Below are 12500 nucleotides of genomic sequence, written 5' to 3' on the forward strand. Positions count from 1 at the left end.
AAAAGAAAATTAATAACCTCGTAATCAATTCTTGAGAAAGATTTTTAATCGTTTGGATAATTAGTAGAACATCAAGTGTTAAAATGAAATGAGTTAAATGAATGAAAAGTTTGAATGATATATTGAACGTATTTTATCGTACAAAGAAACAGGTAATTTGATCGGTATCTTATCATTTTGTTTATAGAGTTTTATAGAAATTAGTTTGCATCCTTACATTAATATATTACTGATCAAAACTCTCTAGTTTCAAAGTTTTATTTGTTTTATATTTTTCAGGATAATACGTCCTTGTATAATTTTAATACCGTTTCTCTTCTCTTATTTTTTTTTCTTTTTTTTTGTTTTTCCCCCGTATATAATTTATATAGTTTTACATGTAATCTAATTTATATATGCTTACATTAAAATTCACAGATCAATTAATTTCAAAGTTTTATATATTTCATACTTACAGGATTAAATTTGCTCGTATGATTAATATTACTCTTTTCTTTATATTGTTTGTATAGTTTTATATAATTTAATTTATATACTTATGTTAAAATGTAACAGATCAATTAATTTTCGAAGTATTATTTATTTCATGTTTACAGGATTAAATGTGCTCGTATGATTAATACTCCTCTTTTCTTTGTACTATTTGTATGGTTTTATATAATTTAATTTATATAGTTACGTTAAAATGCAACATATCGATTAATTTCAAAGTTTTATATTTCTTTTATACTTATTAATTAAAGATTAAATATATTTCTAGGATTAATACCAACTAATCTTTTCTTTTTATTGTTTATAAAGTTTTATATAATTTAATTTATATAATCAATATTAAAATATAAAATATCAATTAATTTCGAAGTTTTATATTCGTTTCATAAATATAGGATTAAATCTTTTCTTGTATAATTAATGATTAATATAATAAGTAATGATTAATAACTCTTATTTTCTTAATATTATTTATAAAAATTTATATGAAATTAATTTTATCTATTTATTAGTTAAAACACATGATGTATTAATTAATATCAAAGTTTCATTTATTTTATATATAAAGGTTCAAATGTCCTTGTACAATTATTACAAGGTTTTGTCTTCTCCTCCTTCTTCTTCTTCTTCTTCTTCTTCTTCTTCTTTTAGTTCTTTTTTTCCGCTTCTCTTCCTCCTCCTCCTCCTCCTCACTTTGCGGCTACAGCCCCGCCATAAACTCGAATCAAGATTTAAGCGATGTATGCTAATACGGGACTTAGTATGCGCCGCGGTGGCCTGACATTATAAAGATTTTCAATTTTACGCGGCACAACGACGAATAAATATTTACCGGGGGCGACGATCCGCCCTGTGTTACGAGCCCTATCTTGGACGCTGACGGTTTTGCTAATGTCATTAACACCTCGCGGCACGGGTCTTGTTAACCATTTGCAGGTGCAAGTATAGAAGAATTTAATGATAATTTCAATAATCGACTCTAGTAAATGACATTGATACGTTAAACTTAGACGCTAAGATTCGTTTTTTGTTAGCAAATAAATAATAAATATAATTATATAAAAACATCGTGCGTATGGTCTTTTCAACGGGAATTATATGAAGGAAAATAAGATTCGTCAAAGATTAAAAGATTTCTTTTAATGGCTTGGTCGCATACATTTTTATCGTTTGATACGACGACCTATCTTTTTTTTTTCCTTGTCCTTTTTTTTTCTTGACGATTGATGTCGTTTTCTTTTTTGTATTAATGTTCATTAATTTTTGTTAAAGTTTTTATTTCTTCTTTTTATTTTGCATATATATGTTATTATTGGTCGATGTATTTTTAGGGACGAACGTATAAGCATTAAGGTCAATCTTCGTGCTTATGACAAACTTTTGGCAAAGAATTCGAAAACAACGAACGACAAGTTCGTATAAAACCCTATTTAAAATATACAGGTAAAAATAGAAGCTTGGAGTGGTGGATCGGTTTATATATAACTTTGTTCTTACTTTTTACGTTTTCTAGCAAATTCAAAAAGACCTTTTTCATCTCATTTCAGGAACACGCGAATCGTGTTTCTTCGAAACAATCGGAAATGTCGATCAAGGGATTTTATGAAATATATGTATTTTGTTTGACAGTGGGGAGAGGAGGAAAGTATACATATCAATGTTACGAAACTATTCCAAGGACATGAAACTTCCCTAACAAATGTTTGCCTTCGTGCCGGCCAAAATTTCGTTTTTTTTTCTTGCTTTTTTCTTTTCTCTCTTCTTTTTTTTCTTCTTTTTTGCCGTTCACATCCTTTTATCATCCAGTTGATGTGTATATGTATCAAGCAAAGAATATTATCAAAGCAATATATCTATATTCGCGCTACTGACACGATGGTTCCTCGTGTCAGGAATTGGCATCGAGCCCAAAAAAATAATTTCAACCCCTTCCCCGAGACACTCTTTTGATCGTTCTCCTTGTGATACATATATATTACGTATATATATATTTATACATATATATATATATATATATATATATATATATATATTTCTTGCTCCTATTACCTGAATTTTAACATTTGAATCGCGAGGGAGAATCGTGTTTTAAGAAATCGATAGCCTGCTCATTTTGACCGCGAAACCGTCGAAGAATACTTATTCCGAATCGTGAGAAAAAAACCTCTGTAGTCTTAGAGAGCTTCGTTCGTGAGAAAGATAGATAGACAGAGAGAGAGAGAGAGAAAGAGAGAGAGAAAGAGAGAAGTATGAGAGGGAGGGAGTGGATAGTTTGAGATTTTTCGTAAGAGACGATAATGTACGCGTTCCTCTTTTTCATTCTTCGTTCGTGGTTCCTTTCTTACCGCTATTCTTTTCCCTGAGGGACACTCGAGCTTCTACACAATAGTATCTATTCACTGGTAAATCTATTGACTAAGATAGGTGGGTGTAGCCCAACAAGTTATAAAACCACGGAAACGTACTAGTTCCATGTGGTTCGCTTGTTTCACCAAGGAGAGACTCCTCGTGCTAGTCGAAAGATAAAAGAAAAGAATAAAAAAAGAGAAAAAAGAGAAAAAAGAGAAAAAAGAAAAAAAAAGAAGAATAAGAAGGAACACGTTCGATACCGTTCTATCTTCTTTCTTTAACAGTCAAATATCACCATGTTTGACTATTTAGCATAATTCAACCAAATGCGATTCTACTTACATATACGACAGGTCGTTTCTTTTTTTGCTTTTGTCTTTTTTCTCTCCTATTTTTTTCGGGTGTTCTTTTTTTTTTCTTTCTCTCTCTCTTTAAAGAAAAGAGGTCGTAAGTGAAGTAGCCGCGAGACGTTTTTGTCGATTTCATCGACGATATGATTTTCCGATGCGACGCCGACGCGAACGGACACGCCGATCCTTAATTAGGGGTTGTAATGTCCTCATTATCGTTACCGCGGAGCACTAACTTCGTTAGTCTTCGCAATTACGCGAGAAGCGGACGAAAGGGGTGGGTGGACATAGTGGGAGAAGTTGGAGAACGTTATAGGGAAAGAGAGAGAGAGAGAGAGAGAGAGAGAGAGAGAGAGAGAGAGAGAGAGGGAGAGAGAGAGGAAGAGAGATAGTCGGTGCATCAACCCCTCGCTTCTCCCTGACCGAATCTCGTGAATGCATCAGACGTTATTAGGTTAAGGGCACTCTTCCGATGTACCAAGGAAACCATGCTCAACGCCTGTAATAAACTTCTACTCATTGATTCCCATCTTCCTGGACGTGAAAGTACGTGAATGGTTGAATAGGATTGGTGTTCGAAAGAGTTTGTGAAAGTAAACCGTTCGCGTTTATTAGTTCAACAACAACGCTATTGTCTAGGTTCTTCCTGTCTGTCGATCGGAAGGAAATGTATTACAAATTATAGTTGAAAGGTATAACAAGATGCAGGATTTCGTGGTCATGGTCATGGTCTCTCTTTCTCTCTTTCTCTCTCCCTTTCTCTCTCTCTCCCTCTCTTTCTCTCTTTCTCTCTTTTCTTTCCATTGAGACGTCAGAATTGCTCTTGTTCGCATCGTTACACTTTGTTGTATCAGCGCATGTAGTTCCTGGTGGAGGTGGAGGCGGTGGCAACGGTGACGTCGGTGGTAGTGATGGTTGTGGTAGTAGGAGGACACACGAAGGTAAGGGGGATTTTAATTAAGAAAGGGCGCCACGGTAATTGGCTTTCACGACGTACGCGTGATGAATGAAATGTTTTCATAGCGTACGAAAGGGCGGTTTAAGGAGCGCCCATAAATACCATCGTAAGTGCTTTGATCCGAGCGAGTCTTACCGGACCCGCGGTGTTCTCTCTCTCTCTCTCTCTCTCTTTCTCTCTTTCTCTCTTTCTCTCTTTCTCTCTCTTTCTACGAAGCTAGCAGTGGCCTGTTGCATGCCTCTCTGTTAACCGGCCCTCGGGCTATGCACCGGGCATGTTTCTTGAGCCGCTCCTGTACTTCTTCTGATCGATTTAAGACCCGTTCATACTCACGCCCGCTACGCTCGATTGCACGTTCGCTTCTACAAGACTAAACGAGTCCGTTCTTCTCTTGCCGTTTGACGTTATCATTCGTATAATACTTAACGGAAACCATTTGTCTCAGTTTCGTTGAACCAACCTAGGGATTTTTCCTTAATCGCTCTTCTCTCTCTCTCTCTCTCTCTCTCTCTCCCCCTCTCTCTCTCTCTCTCTTTCTCGGTGTTAAAATGGTGAGTTGGAAAAGGGAGGGATGGCGGGGTGAGAAAGGGAAGGAGGTTACAGTAGATGAGATTAGACATATCGATATGTAGATATCGGGTTAACGTAAGCCCAAGTTGGTTATACGATGCAGATGAAATTAAATGTTTTTCATTGGCGATGATAACGTCGATCAGAGTTCTTAGAGGCGTGAGAAGGTATAGGCGTGGGTTAGGACGGGTAACCAGCAGGCGCCTTAATCGAACCTAACCTATCCTCTCGGCTACGAGGTTGTTTCCCCATCTAAAATATCCGTGGTATACCTAGCGACATGTTACCGTGCGACAAAACGGAGCAAACAGACTGGCGACGTTTGGTCGAGCATCGAGGAGCGGCTAACCATACAGTGCCTTTCATTAGCGGGAGTCACTCGATCGAAGTTAAACTTTTCGATCGTTTCATTCAACGAATGTAGAAGAGTTAGTAGACGACTAAGAAAGAGATCTCTATTGACGATGACTCGATGTTTCCTACTTCATTCTTCTTTCGTTTTCTTTAATTATCCACCATCTAAATGGAAGGGATGCAAAGAGGGGGTGGTGATAGTAGTGGTAATAGTGGTGCTCGAAGAAATTGAACGAAAATCGAATGGCATTTCAGATTTCGTTTGGTAAACGTAGCGGAGTTTCATAGTCGGTGACGCGTACGGTACGATAGTTTCACGGCGTCATTCCTCCCCCCTCTTACTTTCTCTCTCTTTCTCTCTAACTTGCTCTTTCTCCTTCGTCTCCCTCTCCAAGTTTAGTCTGCGGACGAGGTGGAATCATAGGGTGGTTGGGATCTTGCGTACGAGAGAGAAAGAGAGAGAGAGAATGTACGAGGGATGGCGGAGGACAATACTATCTCCGCTGACTCAGTTTATGGCTGATCATTCGACCCTGGTTCTCTCTCTCTCTCTCTCTCTCTCTCTTTCTCTCTTTCTCTTTCTCTCTGTCTTTCTTTCTCTTCCCGTGAACATCTCCTCCTCTTTGAATATATGTGCAATGGGTACATATGTATCCACATACACGAAAGTATCTTACCTATGTGTAGTTGAAAGTGTGTACGTTCTCATATATAGATTATTCCCTATGTATTATAGGAGGATGTATATAGTTACAATACATGCGCATCGTTCCGAGAGGCACATAGCCAGAGGAGCTTTACGCAAGGGCATGTAACACCGAGGGTTAAGAACGTTCGTGTTGGTACACGCATACGGTCACACAAATATAGACGGGTCGCGTGCTCACAACACGGACATGCATGCACTTCTTCGCACTCGCGAATGCAAGGTATGCATTTAGTACGGGGCGTTCCACGTCAAATCGGCGAGCATCACCCTTTTGTTGGAACGACGATCTCTCCTGTAATCTGGTCGTTAAGCTCTTTAGCCTGAAACGGATAAGACGTGGTGCGTGGCGTGTGCCGCTTTGTCGTCCCGCTACAAAACGATTTCGCGATCATTTATACACGTTTTATATACGCATACAAACGTACCGATCCGGTTGGATCTAAATAATAAGGTGGGTCTTGTGACTTTGGGGCTGAGTAAACTGTGAGGTAAGAAAGAGAGAGAGAGAGAGGGGCGGGAGAGAGAGAGAGATGCTTGGACCAAGCAAGATAAAAGTCGAAAACATGTTTGACGATTTCTTGTTTTCTACTACAATACCAACGTGAAACACATTTGCATGATTAAATTACGTATTAGATTCTCTATTAATTGTTCACGTAGGTATCATTCATATAACTGTGCTTTTTTCTGTTTTTTTTTTTGTTTTTATATATATATATATGAAGAATCGCGTGTTGGTAGAATGATTCGGATGAAAAAGAAAAAGGAATAACAGGATGAGAAAGTTGGAGTAAGTGGTTCAATTTGAAGAGGAAAGTATTATATATGAAACTGCGTAAAAGTCCTTTAGCCTGTGTTCCAATTTTGTCTTCGTTTACTTTAGGGTGATGTCCTCCGCACCTCTCGTTTCGACCTTCTATCGTGTCATGTGGGCCGAACCCACCACTTGCATATATCCCCCTTATCTTCGGAAAGTTCCATTCGCTAAATTTTTCGATTTTTCGTCATGGCCCATGCGCATCCTATCGCGAAAAATAATGATGTTGCATTCGATACTAGAAATTTATCTTTTTGAGAAACTTTATATATATATATATATATATATATATATATATATATACATACATATACTTTATATATATATATACTTTATATATATATATATATATATATATATATATATATATATATATTCAATACGTAGAAAAAAATTATTATCAAAGTGATATTAAAGTTTAGGAATAAAAACGAAGTAATAACGTAGGAGAAACTTAAAGAAAAAAGAAAAATGAAGGTATACCCTCGTCACAGATGTCATTATCATTTTTCACTGTACATATTGCGTCTAGGGGGGGGGGGTGAGGGAGGAAAGAGGAAGACACAAGAACAGATTTTAACATATTTTATAAGAGTACAACTATTTAGATCAGATATAAATTAGCTTCCAAGTAAATTCGTCGTTAACAATCGATAAATGAATAAGTTCCTTTCTTTTTTTCATTTTTCTTTTTTGTTTTTCTTTTCTTTTTTTTTATTATTTCTTTTCTCTCTCTCTCTCTCTCTCTCTCTTTTTTTCTGTTCGTGAACGAGAGATAAAGCCAACGATAAGGGAATCCTCTCTCAATCTCGGTTATACTCTAGCCTATTCTCTCACGTCTCATGTTAGTGCATTTGCGTGCATGTCATTTTTAGCTGTCGGTCTTTTCTATCATCGTGGCGCCCGCAGCTAGCTAGAGAGCGGCGCTTCGCGAAGCGCCTCGTTCCGCGCGAGTGCCGACGATCCGGCGCTAATCCGCTTGGTCGCCAGGGCGACACGAGGATCCGTCAAAGCGAACACGTCGGCTACCTTTTGAGGCGTATCCTCCCGTTTTCCACTCTACAAAACCCCTCCTCCTTTACCCCCTTATGCCACTACTACTACTATTACTATTACTACTACTAGTACTACTCCACCTGATCTCCACCACTTTAGTTTCTTTATCGTATGTTACTTGTACGATTTTTTTTCTGTTTACTGACCATTCCTTTTTATTTTCCCCGTATCTTTAAATACCTTTCGCTAATATTCTAATACCCTCTGTCTTTGATCAGTGATACATCAAAATTTAAGTTAATCGATCATTCAAATTTTGAATAGTCTTCGAGTTTCTTTTTAAGCTCGTAAAATTGTACATTACAAACGTTCTCTTCGTTTTTAAAAATCTAACAGAAAGATCCTGATCGTTGATTAACCTTTAAGAGGTTGATACGAAATGAAAGAAGAAGGAGTTGGATTCGTCGACCGAGTTCTTCTTGTTTCTTAATCGTGGCTGCCGTAGGACTCTCGCAATAGCCCGAAGCATTAAACACGAATAGTACCGCTGGAAGATAGGCGAAATTCTCTGCGTTCTCCTCTCTCTCTCTCTCTCTCTCTCTCTCTCTCTCTCTCTCTCTCTCTCTCTCTCTCTCTTTCTCTCTCTCTCTCTCTCTCTTTTTCTCTTTTTCTTTCTCTCCCTCCTTTCTTTTTCTATTTTTTCCTCCCACTCTCCTCCTTCACCGTACCCCTCCCACCCTAGTTCTCGTACTTTTTTTGCCTTCTCTTCTAGAATCGTGCACGGCTCGAAAGTGGACAATTTCATTGCCGGTTACTACTAGGAGCACCTTGGCCATGACGAAGAGTTGCTACGGGCAACCCTGCGCGACGATTGGACAAGTATTGTCCACGGGAGAACGGTGGAACGAACGAGGAGCAGAAAGAGAGAGAGAGAGAGAAAGAGAGAGAGAGAGAGAGAGAGGGAGAGAGAGAGAGAGAGCTGGAAAGGGGGTAGGTGGTGGTTCCGGGGGATGGGTGCAGGCCGTCGGAGTCGTGCGCACCCTGTGCCAGGAGCTCCACGTCGGGGAAAAATTCAATCCCCCGGTTAAAGGGGATGACGCGCTCTCCAGGGCCGTATACGGTCTAGGCGATAATTTTCGCGAGAGAGCCACCCACTCTCTATCTCTTTCTTTCATTTTATTTCTTTCTCTCTCTCTCTCTTTCTCTCTCTCTCTTTTGGTCTTTCTTCACATCCTTCTTTCCTTCCTTCCTTCTTTCCTTCCTTCCTTCCTTCCTTCCTTCCTTCCTTCCTTCCTTCCTTCCTTCCTTCCTTCCTTCCTTCCTTCCTTCCTTCCTTCCTTCCTTCCTTCCTTCCTTCCTTCCTTCCTTCCTTCCTTCCTTCCTTCCTTCTTTCTTTCCTTTCTTTCTCCTACCCATCGCATCACATTCGACCAAAGGAATGAATGGGCCGTCCTCTTTCTATCCCGCGACTTCCGAGACAAGAACACCGTATCTTCTGACTTGGGCCACGCGTGCAAGATAAACGATTGGTCCATACGGAGGATCTAAAGTCGTCTATCATTGTTAATTTTCGACTATTGTGTTAGAGATCGGTATATATAGTTTCATTACGTCGTGTATTTAACGTCACGTCTTTCGATAGTATTCAATTATTTTGAATTTTTTTTCTTCCGCTGAACGATCGGTTATATTATATTTTCTAGCAACTCAGATGCTCGTTTTCGTTTTTCTTTTCGTTTTCGTTTCGTTTGCAATTATATGCATTGATGGGGTTACGGTTGAATTTAAAAAAAAAATTCGTCGAACGTCAGTTGAAAGTTCGTCGCGTGATCATAAAAATCGACGTCGAAAGAAAAATCTGCTTGATTTGCTTGATCTCATTTCTTTCATTTTTTCTTCTTCTTCTTTCTTTTTCTCCTTTAATATTTACTCCTCACTATTCTCATCCTTTGTGCTCTGGCGCAGAACTATGCGGAATTTCAACGTGCAGCCCTCTTACGACAGTAAAACGAACGAGCAAGCAAGTTTACGATGCTCTTGGCTTCAGGGTCGGACACTGACGAGCACCTGGGGTAAATCCAGAGGGTGGTTCAAGGGGGTTAATTTCCAACGTCGTCGCTTAATTCACGATGTTGTCCCGGTGACATCGTTTCGCCGTTGTGTTTCCACCAATCCTCCGTGAACGTTTCAAATCCTTACGAACTTTCTAATTGCGATTAGTGTTTGAATTTAAAAATTGGTCCTATTAGAATTGATTTGATAATCGAATCGTTGAATTAGAGTGACACGGCATGTAAATATCTTCTTATACACGCACGTACGAAAGAAACGTTTAAACATTAAAAAAAGGAAGATATTTTGAATAAGATATACAAAAAAAAAAAAAAAAAAAAAAAAAAGAAAAAAAATAGACAGAGAAAAGGAGAGGAAAATCAGACGAGAGAAAGATTGCATTCGAAATGTAGGCCTCCACCTTCTCGTTTTCCTTCGCACTTCTTCCTCTTCTTCATCTCGTTCAGCACCATCTTCTGCCTTTTCTTTTCCTCTCAATCCCCCACTTTCAAATTGCATCGAGACTCATCCCTCTTTTCTCTGCGAGCTCAAAGTCTCCCCTCGACTCGTCTCGGCCTAGCTTTCTTCTTCCATCCTTCCTTCCTTCTTTCCTTCTTTTATTCTTTTCTTCTTTTTTCTATCTCTTTTTCTCTCTTTCTCCCTTTACGAAGCAGGTCCATTGGCGCCAAACAACTGCGTCCACGTACCGAAAGATACCGTAGCTAGAGCTTATCGACACTGGTAAACAAGAACGCTTTTCCCGCTTACAATATTGACCGAATGCGAGAAACCAGTTTATGAGAAGCACGGACAAAAAATCATTAATGTCCTCAGGATGGGAGCTCGTTCGCTTCCTTCCCGTCTTGCGGAAGGGAGGGGAGAAAAAAAAAAAAAAAAAAAAAAAAAAAAGAAAAAAAAAAAAAAGAAAAAAGACGAAGAAAAAATCTCCCAGAAAAAAGCTCCCTCTCTCATTCTCTCTCCCTCTCTCTCATTCTCTCTCTCTCTCTCTCTCTCTCTCTCTCTTTCTCTCTCTCTTTCTCTTTCTCGGTCCCACGTCCAAGCGCGTAGGGACGCTGTCTCCTCGCCGCGCGCGCTACGAAAAGCAAGAACGTCGCTCGAAACTGGTTTACAAGTCGCGTTCGCGCGCACCGTTGCGGCCACACGCTCGCTTGGAATTTTCGTTTCGAGAAATGCCGAACGAACGAACGAACGAACGAACGAACGAACGAACGAACGAACGAATGAAACAACGTATGTACGTAACTACTTACAAAAATCGTTAATTGACTTTGAAAATGGGAGAATTACCGTACAAAAATTTCTTAGGTTCTTTATTATCTTCGCAAAATTGTCGCAAAATTGTTGTAATTGATTTGTGAGAAGTAAAAGAAGAAAAAGAAAGAAAAGAAGAAGAAAAAGAAAAGCAAAGGAAAAACGAATCGATAATAAAAATCAGAACGATATTGTTTTATCAGATCAAATATCAGATGTTTATTATACAGATTACACGATTAGTACTGACTATACAGAGCAGAAATTGTCTTATGAAAGACTTCTCATGGAGATCATTGTCCTGGTAACGTCTCTTCTCGACGAGTAGTCTCCGATGGCACGAGCGAACGAGGGAAAGAGAGAAATGGGAGACATGGTTAGTTCGGGATAAAAAGTGTGGTAAGGAGAGGACGCGGTAGGAGGTGGAAGAGTAAAAGAAAGAGGAAGGGATGGAGAGAGTGAGAGAGAGAGAGAGAGAGAGAAAGAGAGAGGGAAGGAGGAGGGAGGAGGAGAGCTCTGGTGATCCCGAGCGCGCGAGGATCATCGCCCCAGTTACGTCCTTCTTCCAGTAACCTTGCATATCTTCTTACCACCTTCGATTCTAGCTTTAAACTCGAATACTCGAGAACGCAACAACCGGGGCCCGAGAGAATTGCATCTGGGGGCCCCGTTGCCCGTAGGCAAAAATCGTACCAGTCTGAAAAAAGGAGTCGCGAGCGGGTTGGGAGGTGGGAAGAATAAAAGTGAACGAAAGAAAAGGTCGACGGCTGGGTAGGAAAAGGGACGGCTGGAGAACGAAGAGAGGAGAGAAGAGAGAAAGGTGGGGTAGTAATAGTAGTAGTGGTGATGGTGATGGTGGTGGTGGTAGTAGTGGTGGTGGTGGTGGTGATGGTGATGGTGGTGGTGGTAGTGGTAGTGGTGGTGGTGGTGATGGTCGTGGTGGTGAGGGACGGCGGAGAGACACACGCTGCAAACAATGGCAGCGCGTGCACGGACACTTTCTCTCTCTCTCTCTCTCTCTCTCTCTCTCATCTCGCGTCTTTCCGTCTTTCTTTCTTTCTCTCGCACACGCCAGAGGGACACCAACGAGCGGAGCTCGAGTAAAAGAGAAAGAGAGAGAGAAAGAGAGAGAGAGAGAGAGAGAGAGAGAGAGAGAGAGAGAGAGAGAGAGAGAGAGAGAGTGAGCGGACAAGAGGGAAGAGGTAGGAGGAGAGGAACCGAGAGATACGAGAGAAGGATAGCGATGGAGAGACGGGAAGGGGTGGAACAGGTTCCTGGCAGAGCGGTGGGTGGGGTTGCCGGAGGGTGCGGGGATCGGAGCTGGAACGAAGGGGGTAGGAGAGGGAAGAACTGGAATCCTGAGTAGCAACGGCGTAGCCGCGAACCAACGAACCTGGGCTCAACCTTAAAGCGATGGATCACTTTTGATCTCGTCGAACGGCGAGATGCTGGCTGGCTGGCTGGCTGGCTAGCTGGCTGGCTGGCTGGCTGGCTGGCTGGCTGGCTGGCTGGATGGCTGGCTGCATGGCTGCATGGCTGATGGCTCGTGGCTCGTGGCTACCGGTACCTACACCTTCTTCC

General features: G+C 40.5%; 1 protein-coding gene and 1 long non-coding RNA gene across 3 annotated transcripts in view; both read left to right on the forward strand.

Annotated features, from left to right (window-relative positions):
* The window catches only part of LOC124950655, an 11113-nt gene extending 11004 nt beyond the window's left edge, over positions 1-109 (forward strand). The window contains exon 2 of the long non-coding RNA XR_007101409.1: positions 1-109. This exon is cut by the window's left edge and continues 64 nt beyond it. This is a non-coding gene — a long non-coding RNA (uncharacterized LOC124950655).
* Positions 1-12500, forward strand: part of LOC124950652 (LIM domain-binding protein 2) — a 122672-nt gene that overhangs the window by 23887 nt on the left and 86285 nt on the right. The gene's annotated exons all lie outside the window — the stretch shown is intronic.

The sequence above is a fragment of the Vespa velutina genome, chromosome 7 (assembly GCF_912470025.1).
Source record: "Vespa velutina chromosome 7, iVesVel2.1, whole genome shotgun sequence".
In the NCBI taxonomy this organism is placed as follows: Eukaryota; Metazoa; Arthropoda; class Insecta; order Hymenoptera; family Vespidae; genus Vespa; species Vespa velutina.